At 43.9% G+C, this 13771-nt stretch overlaps 1 protein-coding gene across 2 annotated transcripts in view; it reads right to left on the bottom strand.

Moving 5' to 3' along the window:
* LOC148094332 (cyclin-Y-like protein 1) overlaps positions 1-12988 on the bottom strand; it is a 66972-nt gene extending 53984 nt beyond the window's left edge. Inside the window, exons 1-2 of one of the 2 annotated variants that reach the window (XM_087825045.1) lie at positions 12863-12988; positions 12011-12088 (exon numbers count right to left, since the gene is read on the bottom strand). The gene's annotated coding sequence lies outside the window, so the exon portion shown is untranslated. Of the gene's footprint in view, positions 1-634; positions 696-12010; positions 12089-12862 lie in introns of those variants that run through there. The other variant, XM_087825051.1, reaches the window with a different exon arrangement.
* Between the last annotated feature and the right edge of the window lie 783 nt (positions 12989-13771).

The following is a 13771-nucleotide window of genomic DNA, read 5'->3' as shown; positions in this document are numbered from 1 at the left end:
ACCCTCAAATTGGTCTGTCCCTACCTCCAACCCCTCCTGCACACTGCTGCCAGCATCCTCTTTCTATGCTACTTAAATGACCACTTTACTACTTTAAATAAAGCCATGACTCAGCACTCATGCCAAAGTGAAAATTCCTTAAAAATCACTCATGCCCTCTATCCTGTCCATTTTGTTTGTTTGTTTAATTTTGGAAAGAGGAAAGGGGAGAGAGAGATGAGAAAGAGATATGAGAAACATCAATCAGTTGCCTTCCAAATGCTTCCCAACCAGGGATCAAACCCACAACCTGGGTATGTGCCCCCACCAGGAATCGAGGCCACCGCCTTCTGGTGTACAGGATGACGCCCCAACCAACTGAGCCACCCAGCCAGGGCTCTTCTCCAGTGTCTTTCATTGCAAAAATCACACTGACACCCTCCCTCAAATTTTCTATAGAACTACCTGCAGAGCCCTGAACACCATTGTTTCACGTCTGTGTACTTGCTCACTCTAGTTCCTCTGCCTGCTTCAAATATGGGTTTAACTGCATGTCTGTCATCCCACTGTCACAGGAGCAGTGTAAGCAAACAGGACCATCATATGAGTGAAATCAAAGTCTGGATTATGTGTGGATACAGTCCCTTAATCATACCTGGATACAGTGGTTTCCGAATGTAATCTGTCCCGGAAGACCGTTCGAGTTCTGAAACGTTCGAAAACCGAAGCATTTACTTCTGGGATTACGGGGTTCGTAAACCGAAATGTTCATTAACACAAACAGTCGAAAACCGAAGTACCACTGTGTAACTATTCAGCAATTCCTTTCAAAATCAGCAGGGGGCGCGATAATTTCAATTTTAAAAAGGGAAATTAAAGTCATGCTAACAAAAGCAATTGTCAACTTCAGATGGAAATGTTGGTGCCTAAACAATTGTTTCCGTTTTAAGATATAACTGACTGATATCCATCACTGTATAAGTTTAAAGTGTACACTGTAATGGTTTGATTTACATATATTGTGAAATGATTACTGCTATAAATTTAGCTAGCATCTCATATAGATACAAAAAGACAAAGCAAAAAAAATTTTTTAAATTTATAGAGACAATGCAAAGATACGACTACAAGAACAGGATGCTATAAAGCAGGAACGTTCAGGAAACATAGATAGAACTTTTGAAATTAAAACCATGTTAGTGGGAGAAAAAACCAGATGGTGGCGTAGGTAACAGCTGCCCCCCCCCACATTAACATTACAACTAACACACAGACCCGCCCTCACTCAGAGCCTCCTCAAATCCAGCTGAACAGAAGCCCCCAACCAGGGAACTGAAGAAGCACTGAGCCCGGTAGGAGGGCGGAGATGCGGGCAGATGGGGGAGACACAGCGACACGGAGACGCGACCGCGGGCCCACACCCGGGGCCCGGTTTAAACCGGGAGGGACGTCTCGGTCGGAAGGTTTCCCGCAGGAGGGAGGAGGGAAGGGTCCCAGCCCCACAGCAGGCCCCCAGCCCAGGGCTCCAGGGCCAGGCGGAGACGTCCCCACACCTTCAGCTGTGAAACCAGGGGGGACTGTCGCTGAGGGTGGCAGGGGCTGCGGGAGCCCCAGCAGCTCCTCCTAAAGGGCCCCGCACGGACTCACCCGGACGCTCCCTCTGAGCCCAGCGCCAGGCAGCAGCCTGAAAGGACCCGGGACACTCGGGAGGAACTAACCTGCCTGAGATCCGGGCGAGAGGTGGAGGGGCGGCTTCCTCCCAGGCAGAAGAGCTGCAGAGGCCATGGCTCTTTGCTGAGTCCTCCCCGCACAGAGGCAGGCAGGCGCCATATTTGAGTCGCCAGCACCTGACTCCCACCTTTGGCCCCGCCCATGACTCCTGGAGGCCCCGCCCCTCCCCACCTGCAGCTCATCCAGGCCGTTTCCAGGCTCTGCTGTGCAAGTGGCCTCTCGAGCCTCATGCTTAGGACTTTCCTAAAATCTCTCAAACAAGCAGCAGCGGGCACCATACGGCCTGATAAGCCGCCCCGGCCTGGCACTAGCGGCAGCCTGCATTGGCTCATAGCTTGGCCTCTCCTGGACAACGCCAAGCCCAGCACAAGTAGCAGCCAACTATGGTTTGCTGTGTAGTTCAAGCTGGGTGGCCCTGGGCAAGGCATTGGCACAAGCTGACTCTGCACCTCCTGGGAGGCCCCAGAGACAGTGCACCGGGTTGTCAGACTCGAGCACACTGGATTACAACCCTGCCAAATCCACGAGTGACACACTCAAGGGGCGCACTTGGTGCACACCAAAACTCCACTGAAGGAAATCCTGCTCCATAGGGGTGTCTCCAGCACAGCAGCTCTTTGGCTGTAGTTGCTGCTGGTCCTCACAGCTGACTGGCCCTGGGTTCAATTCCTCCCAGTGACGCCAATAGCAACCAAGGCTCAACTACAACAGGACAGTGCACACAGCCCACACAGGGGAGCACCTGGAAGGCCCAGCTCAGGTGACTGGGGAGGCTGAGTCACTTGACACCACAGGACACCTACTACACAAAGCCGCTCTACAAATTCCAGGAGACATACCAGCTCTACCTAATACATAGAAACGAGCACCTGGAATCAGCCAAAATGTGGAGGCATAGAAACATCACAAAGGAAAGAATAGAAATCTCTAGAACAGGAACTAAATGAAATAGATCCAAACAAGCTAACAGATACAGAGTTCAGAATTTTGTTTATAAGGATGTCAAAGCATCTTATTACGAAAATAACTGAGAAAACAGATGACATAATAAAGTACCAATTTGAAATGAAGGCTACACAAACTGAAGTGAAGAATAATTTACATGGAACCAACAGTAGAGGGCGCTGAGAATCAAATCAGCAATTTGGAACCTGAGGAAACAAAAAACACCCAAACAGAAGAGCAAAAAGAAAAAAGAATCCAGAAATAGGAAGATAGTATAAGGAGCCTCTGGGACAACTTCAAGAGGCCCAACATTGTATTATTGGGGTGCAAGAAGGAGAAGAAAGAGCAAGAAATTGAAAACCTACTTGAAAAAATAATGACAGAAAACTTCCCCTACCTGGGGAAAGAAATAGACTTACAAGTCCAGGAAGCACAGAGGGTCCCAAACAAGAGGAACTCAAAGAGGCCCACAGCAAGACACATCATAATTAAAAGGCCAAAGTTTAAAGACAAAGACAGAATCTTAAAAACAGCTACAGAAAAGCAGTTATTTACCTACAAGGGAGCACCCATACAACTGTCAGCTGATTTCTCAACAGAAACTTTGCAGGCCAGAGGGGAGTGGCAAGAAATATTCAAAGTGATGAAAAACAAGGAACTACAACCAAGATTGCTCTACCCAGCAAAGCTATCATTTACAACTGAAGGTCAGATAAAGTGCTTCACAAATAAAAAAAAGCTAAAGGAGTTCATCACCACCAAACCAGCACTACAGGAAATGTTGAAGAGTCTTCTTTAAGAAGAAGCTAATGAACAAGAGAATCTGACTAACTAAATAGATCCAGAGATATTGACGCATGCAACAGGCGATCATATTTCAGAGGAAAGGGGGAAGGGGGGTGGAGGGTGGGAAGAGATTAACCAAAGGAGTTATATGCATGTGTGCATAACCCATGAACACAGTTAATAACAGGGTGAAGACCTGGGGAGGGGGTGGGAGTGAAGTGGAGGGGGGTAATACTTTCAACAATAAAGATAAATTAAAAAACAAACAAAGAAAAATTTATAGAGTGAGCTGAAGTCATCATGCTATACATTACATCCCCAGGACTTATGTATCCTTTAACTGGAATCTTGTACCTTCTGACCTTCCCCTTACCCCTCTTCCCCGCCTCTGGTAACCACTTATCTCTTTTTCTGAGTTTGGGTATATATATTTCTAATAGATAAGAAATTTCAAAATGAAAATAAATATCCATTATCAAATTGAACAAAATTTTTTAATTTTAAAAAGAAAGCACATGACATACACCTTAAATTCTAAATGTGATTATACCATTTGAACCAACCAATTAACTTATAGGAATTTACCCTAAAAAATAACCAAACAAAGCTCAGCCGGTGTGGCTCAGTGACTGAGCGTTGACCCATGAACCAAGAGGACCGTTTGATTCCCATCAGGGCATAAGCCCAGGTTTCAGGCTCCATCCTGCATGATCCACTGGGGGCGTGCAGGAGGCAGCTGATCGATGTCGCTCTCATGGATGTTTCTATCTCTCTATCCCTCTCCCTTCCTCTCTCTCTAAAAATTAATAAAAACATTTAAAAAAATAACCAAACAAGTATGTAACAGTGGATCAAACAATTTAAATAAAATACACTGGAAAACAGTTGAAGTTTTGTTTTTTCTTTATTTTTAATCCTCACCTGAGGATATTTTTTCATTTCTTGTAGAGAGAAAGGGAGAGGGAGAGAGAAACGTGAATGTGAAAAACATTGATTGGTTGCTCCCGTACCCGTCCTGAGCGGGGATGGAACCTGCACCCTGGGTATGTGCCCTGGCCAGGACTTTAACCCGAAACCCTTTGGTGCTCTGGAGGATGCTCTAACCACTGAGACACACTGACCAGGGCAAGATGAATTCCCTTTAAGGTATTAAAGTGATCAAGAGGCCACTATCTATGCAACTCTTCAGCTATCACTACAAATCTAGACAAATGAAACAAGGCAAGGAAATACAAAAGACAGGTAATAAGAATTGGAAGAAAAAAGACAAATAGTCATGATTTAGAATGAAATAATCATCTTCATAAAACATCCAAAAAAAAAAACTAGCCATTAAAATACAGTAAGAATTCGGCAAGGCCAAAAAATATTAAATATAGAAAGATTAGCTGATTAATTAGCTGATTAATTTATAGCTGTACATGGACATATATATCAATAGAATTCTCTTATACTAGATGGGGGGAGAATACAACAAAAAAAGTCACAGTAGAAACAAAAACTGAGATACTTAGGAATTAATCTAAGGCACAAGACAATGGAGAAAAATTTTAGACTATTGGAAAAACATAAATATCTTTGATGTACGATTTCAATGTGGGTATCAGTATCACAAAAGGAGGTTTTTAAAAATACAATTGCTGGGTTCTACTCACTAGAACTACTATTCAGTCAACCTACAGTACATGGGGCAACAAATGATTTTTAAAAGCTACCTAGCTGAATTCTAGTGTAAAGCCAGCGCTGGAAACTACCGGCTTAAATATGTTTTAAAAAGACCACACTTCTAAGAGAACAAGAGCTATAAACAAGTTGTAGTAATACAAATGAAGATAAAAACAAAAACCATTGCAGAATTAAAACAAGAACAGACAAATTACAGAAACATACCTTTGTTAGCTAAGAACAAAGAAATACTTCCTAAACAAAACCTGGAAGTTAAAGAAAAAAAAGGTGGATCTAACTGTAACAAAATCAAAACACACGATGACACTGCCCGGCCGGGCTTGGCTCAGCGGTTGAGCGTCGACCTAGGATCCAGGCGATCAGGGTTCGATTCCTGGACAGGGCACATGCCCAGGTTGTGGGCTGCAGCCGATCAATGACTCTCTCATCACTGATGTTTCTATCTCTCTCTCCCCCTCTCCGTTCCTCTCTCTGAAATCAATAAAGATATATTTTAAACACACACACACACACACACAAAATGACACCAAATCTATGGGATATAATGAAAACAGTCCTGAGAGGGAAGTTCACAGTCCTACAGGCTACCTCAAAAAACAGGAAAAACTTCTAATAGACTCTCTAACCCTACAACTTAAAGACTTACAAAGAGCACAAGAAAAGCCCAGAGTAAGTAGAAGGAAGGAAATAATAAAGATCAGAGCAGAAATAAATGACACAGAGACTAAAAAAACAATACAAAAGATCAATGACACCAAGAGGTGGTTCTCTGAACCAATAAAAAAGATTGATGAACCTTTAGCCAGACTCATCAAGAAACAAAGAGAGGACCCAAATAAACAAAAACAAAAGAGGTGAAGTAACAACTGCCCCAAGAGAAATACAAAGGGTTGTTAATAAAATATTATGAACAACTATACACCACCAAGCTGGACAACCTGGATAAAATGGACAAATTCCTAGAAACATACAACCTTGCAAAACTCAATCACGACGAGTCAGAAAACCTAAATAGGCCAATAACTGCTGCTGAAGTTGAAGCAGTACTCAAAAAACTCCCAGCACACATAAGCTCTGGTCCGGATAGCTTCACAGGGGAGTTTTACCAAACATTCAAAAAAGAAATAACACCTACCCTCCTCGAACTATTCCAAAAAATCCAAAAGGAAGGAATACTTCAAAGCTCTTTTTACAAGGCCCGCATTAGCCTAATTCCAAAAACAGATAAAGACACTACAAAGAAAGAGAATTACAGGCCAGTATCCTCGATTAGCATAAATGCTAAAATCCTCAACAAAATATTAGCAAATCAGATACAGCAATATATTAGAAAGATCATAAACCATGACCACATGGGATTTATTCCAGGGATGCAAGGCTGGTACAATATTCGCAAATCAATGTGTGATACATCATATAAACAAATTGAAAGACAAAAATCACGATCGTCTCAACAGATGCAGAAAAAGCATCTGACAAAATCCAACACCTGTTTCTAATAAAAACTTCAGCAAAGTGAGAATCATACCTCAACATAATAAAGGCCATACATGACAGACCTACAGCCAACATCATATTCAGTGGGCAAAAACTAAAAGCATTTCCTCTGAGAACAGGAACAAGACAAGTGCTGGTGAGGGTGTGGAGAAAGGGCACCCTAGTGCACTGCTGGTGGGAATGCAGACTGGGGCAGCCACTACGGAAAACAGTATGGAGGTTCCTCAAAAAATTAAAAATTGACCTGCCATTTGCCCCAGTGATCCCACTTCTAGGAATATAGCCTAAGAAACCCGAAACACCAAACTTAAGCACCCCTATGCTCATAGTAGCACAATTTGCAACAGCTAAGATCTGGAAACAGCCCAAGTGCCCATCAGTAAATGAGGGGATAAAAAAGCTGTGGGACATTTGTACCATGGAATACTATGCAGCTGTAAAAAAGAAGGATCTCTTCCCTGTCACGCCCCATGCGACTCCTTCCCGCGGGGCTGAGTGTGGGAATGGTGGGGGATTGAAAAAAAGACAACGGATACAGAAAGTGGGATCAGGAGGTTCACCACATGCTGATGGCATACAAGCCACACTAAACAGGCTTTGCAGCTTTATTTTATACAGCACTTGATTATCTCTAAATCATTCTTAGCGCAGGATATCACTGTTCTTGTTCTGCCTGGCCCCAGCTACAGTTCCCCAGGTTGCTCCCAGGTGAGGACAAACCTGTTTGCTCACATCTTGGTGTGCATTACTCGGTGTTTCCTATTCCGGGGGAATGAGGCTTCCTTAGCCTTTGGCTGCGCCTCTGGGACTATAAGGGCTTTGCCAGCTTACAGCCCACTCCCCGCACTTACCCCGTGGGCCAGCATGGGTGGAGCTGTAGAGTACTATGCTAAGTGAAAGTATTATGCCAGTCAGAGAAAGACAAATACCACATGATCTCACTCATATGTGGAATATGATGAACAAAATAAACTAATGAACAAAATAGATCCAGAGACACAGAAACACAGAACAGACTCAGGGATCTCAGAGGGAAGGTGGGGGGAGGAGTGGGAGGGGAGAGATTAATCAAAGGACTTACATGCTGATATGTATAACCTATGGACATAGACATTAGTACAGGGAAGGCCCAGGGGTGGGGTGGATGTGGGGTGGAGGAGATCAATGGGAGGGGAAAAGGGGACATCTGAAATACTTCCAACAATAAAGATCTTTTTTTGTTTAAATTAAAGATTCTGTTCCTTAAAGGATTTCAAAGAGAAAACTTGACAAACAGGCAAAAAATGAAGAGAAGATATTTGTACCATTTAAAACTCAATGAGGTTAACATGTAAAATATACCCCAAAACCCCCACAACTCCTGTAAATCAGGGCAGAAGAGCAGAGAGGGGGATAAGAAAATCTAAAACAAGAGGCAAAGAACATGCAAATGCCAATTCATAAAAAGAGAAACCCACGCATCAACCCGTGAACCAAGAGGTCCCTGGTTCAATTCCCGGTCAGGGCACATGCCCAGGCTTCAGGCTCAATCCCCAGTAAAGGGCATGCAGGAGGCAGTCGATCAATGACTCTCTCATCATTAATATTTCTATCTCTCTCTCCCTCTCACTTCCTCTCTCTGAAAGCAATAAAAACATATTTAAAAAACAGTAAAACTGTGGCATATTTACACAATGGAGTACTACGCAGCTGTAAAAAAGAAGCATCTCTTACCCTTTGAGGCAGCATGGACGCACCTGGAGACTCTTATTCTAAGTGAAATAAGCCACAGAAAGACAAGTACCACATGATCACTCTTATATGTGGAATCTAATGAACAAAATATACTGATGAACAAAACAGACCTAGAGCCCGACCGGGGGGCCGTGGCTCAGCGGTTGAGCATCAACCTAGGATCCAGGCAATCACGGTTCGATTCCTGGTCAGGGCACATGCCCGGGTTGTGGGCTGCAGCCGATCAATGACTCTCTCATCATTGATGTTTCTATCTCTCTCTCCCTCTCCTCTCTCTGAAATCAATAACAATAGATTTAAAAAAACAAAACGAAACAAAAAAAATACAGACCTAGAGACACTGAAGCATCAACAGACTGACGTATTTCAGAGGCAAGGGGGGGCGGTTTGGAAGAGATTACCCAAAGAACTTATAAGCATATACGCATAACCCATGGACACAGACAATTGTATGGTGAAGGCCTGAGGAGGGGGTGGGAGAGGAGTGGAGGGTTAAGGGGGAGGAAAGGGGGACATCTGTAATACTTTCAACAATAAAGATAAATTAAAAATAAAATAGCCATCAGTGTGGCTCACTGGATGAGCATCAAACCATGAACCTGGAGATTCCGGTTCAATTCCCAGTCAGGACACATTCCCCGGGTTAGGGGTTCGACCCCCAGTAGGGGGAGTGTAGCAGGAAGCTGATCAATGACTCTCTCATCATTGATGTTTCTATCTCTCCTTCTCCCTTCCTCTCTCTGAAATCAATAAAAATAAATAAATAAATAAATAAATAAATAAATAAATAAGTAGTCCAGTGGTTTGTGCAAAACATCTGGCAAGATGCACACATCCTAGTCCTTACTCTCCACTAACACTGACATTTCTATACCTAAAATGGGTAATGCTTTTTATCAAAGCAACAGCTATGTTTGCTCATCTCCCTTTTCTAACAACCTCACCAACCTAACATTGGAATAAACAAGCTTGAGAAACAGCTCCTACCATCAGCAGGGTTCATAAGTGAAGCAGGGTAATAATTATGCTCTCCTAAAAGATTAGAAAGATATAAATGAGCATTTAAGAAAAAGAAAAAAAATTTACATGCATGTTAAGAACCCATAAATCTACATTCTGGTCTGGGTTCCTGACCACAAGAACCAGAGAGCTTTTTAGCAGAAATTATTCCTAAAATTACTGACAATTTCCTTCACTTTAAACTAAGATGTCGTTTCCTTCCATCCAAATAATCTCATTTAATAAAGTTTACTATATCTTTGATTGCAATTCTCTCTGTATCCCAATTACAACAGAAACAGTTGTAGTACCTTTGTACCTTTGTTAGTGAAATGCATAATGAAAAAAGTGTGACTGAAATCGCCAAAAAGCAGCACCCAATACACCATCTAGTGGAAGTCAAAAACGGGCAGAGATCCTACATTTTGAACACAAGCAATTATTTTATAAACAGCCTAAATCTCCTTCCGGTTTCCTACACTTCAAGAGAGCTGTGACTATCAGAAGACAGAACTCATTTTCCATACAAATTAACAGAGGATAAAGGTTTCTATATGGAATTTTTTCCTTGGGTGCTAGAAATTTTAATTTGACAGGAGAGGAAAAATTAAGTAAAGACATTAATGCAAAAACAAATCAACAGAATCAGAGCTGCATGACAGGGCTGGGATGCCTCATAAGTTATGTCAAAGCATACATGTTACATGCAGCAATGCATTTACCATGAAACAAGGTAATTATTTCACAATTAGAACAATTTCATTCAGTTAGTCATTAGACATTTCCATGTTCTTGAAGACTAATAAATTTAACATAACGTAATAATTCTCTTTAGTTCCTCAAGCCTTGACATCATTCAAAAGGTTCCTCCCAAATAACCACCTAACCCTGCTCTCCATTAACACCTACACTCCCTTCCTTGACTTATTCTCATTAAGGAAGAAATGATTTTTACATTTTCAACCTTTCTCCCAATTTTATAGTAAAAATTTTCCAAAACAAAGTCATAAGCTGTGACCAAAATACATTACACTTCATTTTTATTTGCCTTATGAATATTATCTCCATTCAAATTTGTCAACATAAGAAACATTCAAACCTGTGAAGAATTTTTGTGAGTTTGAGCCAAACTGTGGACAAGTGCCAGGAAGCAGAATCTCAACAAATTGAGATAATGCTCCCAAGAATGGCAGTTTTTTGCACCTTACAATTAAATTGCACATTACAATTAAAAGAGGAGACATAGTGGGTTACATGAAATCTATTAGTGATAGATTAGGGAGGCAGGAGAAAGCCCAGTGGGGAGGAGATTGGATAAAAAGTAAAATGATAGACACACACTACTTTTACTTAGGTGCTTGCAGACTAGTTAACAGCCAGCAATTAACATGATAACAATGATAATGAGGGGATTTGTGGTCTCCCCAGAGTGGTGCCAGTGCTTTGAGGGGTCTGGAAAGAGGATAATTACTTTGTTTTTGCAAAGGCATGTAAATCAGGTATGTCATCTTAGATGCCAAAAGACAGACAGACATAGTTAAGGTGAAGATTAACCTTTGTTAGGGAAAAATACTGCCTTAGGACATGACTACCCACAATAAACTGCTTTTAGTTAAAAAGAAGTTTTAATTTCAGGCCATCCTTTGTGGTTACTTTAAGTCTCTAAGATTTCAAGGCCACCACCATGCAAGCCTTCCCTGAGCTAGTCAGGTGGGCATCTTGCCTCTTTCCGTCCAAAAATTAGAAAACACTGAATGAAGTCCACTGATGCAAACACAAATAAGGTTCTCTAATTTGGAACACCTCCCAAAATTTAAAACAGAGATTTTTCACATAGCGACACTGTTTCGTTTTGCCCCTGTAGAAAAACACCTTTTTGGTGTGATTCAGACTATCTTAGCAACCTCGAAGGAAAAAAAAAGAAAAACAACCTAACAGACAATATTTCTTTATTCCGAAATAACCATCTCCATCTCTGACTCATGTACTTGTGATCAAATGGGTATGCAGAAGCTTGCTTGCTGGTAGGGACCTTGCTGGGTCCTGGATTAAATCCATTACAGGTACAAAATCGAGTAAGAGACAAATAACCTGGGGCTGAATGCCTTTCATGGAGTTTATGTAGCTGTAAAATGAGCATGATAAATATTACCAGCCTCCTAGAGGATAGGAGGACACTCAAATTGACAAGCTTTGAGCTTCTCAATTAAAACACCTAAACGGATCCCGGCCAGTGTTGCTCAGTGGCTGAGCCTCCACCCATGAACCAGATCACAGATGGATTCCCAGTCAGAGCACATGCTGGGGTTGCTGCAGGTTTGATTCCTAGTAGGCCCTGTGCAGGCCGCAGCCAATCAATGACTCTAATCATTAATGTTTCTCTCTCTCCCTCTCCCTTCCCCCTGGTGAAATCAATCAATCAATCAATACCTACATAAATGGAAATACTAGTTTGCAGAAGAGAATGCACCTGGAAGGGGGGAACACTGCTCCCAGAGTCCTCACTGTATCATTACTGCTAAAACTTGGTGACCTTCACCATTTCTTTTGTGAACAAATGGTTAATAAAAAAGGTTATATTAAACATGTCAAAAAAGGTAACAGCGATTCAAAGTGCTTCTTTATAAGTAAGTTAAATCATATAGTTACTTGCCTTGGACTTGTCTGCAAAGCGTTACTGCATGAGTAGTAGGCGCATCCCAAAAATCCAGAGACTGTCTTTCAAGAGGCCCTTTTTAAAACAAATTTGAAAGCTGTTTAAAAATTAGAAAAACAAAAAAAGAGTAATTCCACTCTCACCCATGAGAGTGACAGAAACAAGGTCCCACTCCCACCATCCTTTCAAACCTGCGCAGGCATTCCTCATCACATTCCTCCCCCTGCTGGCGACAGCCCCGCGCCCCACTTCAGCGCAAAGGTGTCACCCTGCTTCTGTCTACTTGTCACTTGAGAAAAAAGTTCACGTTATTAGATTAAAAGCTAATAAGTAAGCAACGTTAATGTGTAAATCTCGTTGCAAAGCGCTTGTCTCCAAAAAATGTGTAATTAATACTACCCAAGTAGAAACACCTTTCTCAATTAAAAAAAAAAAACTAAACTAAAAAAACCCACCTTTTTAAAAATTGAGTAGCTTAATGCTACTATCAGTGGGTGCTTTTCCCTGGGGTGCCTGACTCTGACTTAGCTCCGCAGTTTTCCCTCCACCAGCACGTCCTGCGCCCCTCCGAGGTCCCTGCCGCCTCGCCCCGAGTCCAGCGAGGTCCCCAAGGGGTCCCGCCCGCAGCTGCCGAGGCCCCGCTCCCACCCGCCCCATCCTCCGGCCGCCCCACCTCTGCCCAAGGTGCCCCCGCCCCCGCGGGCTTCGGGCCGAGGCGCCTCGAGGCGGGCGGGTGGCTCCGGGTGACTCGCCAGCCGCCGCGGGCTGAAGCAGCGGCACCCGCAGCAGATCCCCGCGCCCGCACCGCGCCGGTCTCCAAGCGGCACTGCAGCCCCCGCGCCCCGTTACCTGCTCTGCGCCGCGGTGGCAGCGGGGGGCTCGCTCGCTCTGGCCCGTGCGCCCCGGGCTCGGAGGGAGGAGGGCGACAGCAACAGCGGCCGCAGCGGAGAACAAACAGAGCCGCCGGCGCTGAACGCAGGACCCCCGCAGGAGGCGCCCCCACCTCCAGCTCCCGGAGTAACGGACTCAACCACGCCCTCGGCGGGGCGGGGCGGGGCCACGGCGGAGGGGCGGGGCCACGGCGGGGGGGGCGGGGCAGGCGAGGCTTCACCTCCCGCTGGGCGTAGATTGCTTTAGCGGTAGGCGCCTCCAAATCGAAGGCGGCCTAGCCGGACCAGCTGTCCCATAGGTCAGTAAGAGAAAACAAAGCGGAGCCCTGATGGGTGACAGCTCTGTAGCTCCATCCCCTACTTTCAATCACCCAAAGCTCCGCCTCCACTCGGTTGATTCCTAGGTGGCTGCAGAAAGGCTGTGGTTAAAGGGACCAGCAGCCTACCTGCACAGAACCCTCAACACCCAGGTTCCTTTGTCAGATGTGAGCTTCCTTACCCTACAGTGATTCTTTGATTTGCATTTGATCTTGGGGCATAACATCTCATCTTTAACATCACTTGGATTTTGAGAAGCCTTGTGGACATTTTTTAAATGCTGCATAAGATACAGAAGGAAACTGTCATATGCAAAAAGACCCAGGCATAAAATGTAAGAGTATGCCTGGCAGGTGTGGCTCAGCAGTTGAGCATCCGCCAGGAGATCGTGGGTTGATTCCTGGTCAGGGCATATGCCTGGGTTTGGGGCTTTATCCCCAGTAGGGGGCGTGCAGGAGGCAGCTAATCAATGACTCATCATTGCTGTTTCTCTCTCTCCCTCTCCCTTGCTCTTTCTGAAATCAATAAAAGCATATTTTTCAAAAAGTAA

The sequence above is a fragment of the Miniopterus natalensis genome, chromosome 1 (genome assembly GCF_054644295.1).
Source record: "Miniopterus natalensis isolate mMinNat1 chromosome 1, mMinNat1.hap1, whole genome shotgun sequence".
Taxonomy (NCBI): domain Eukaryota; kingdom Metazoa; phylum Chordata; class Mammalia; order Chiroptera; family Miniopteridae; genus Miniopterus; species Miniopterus natalensis.
This window is presented reverse-complemented; position numbering and strand designations above follow the sequence as displayed.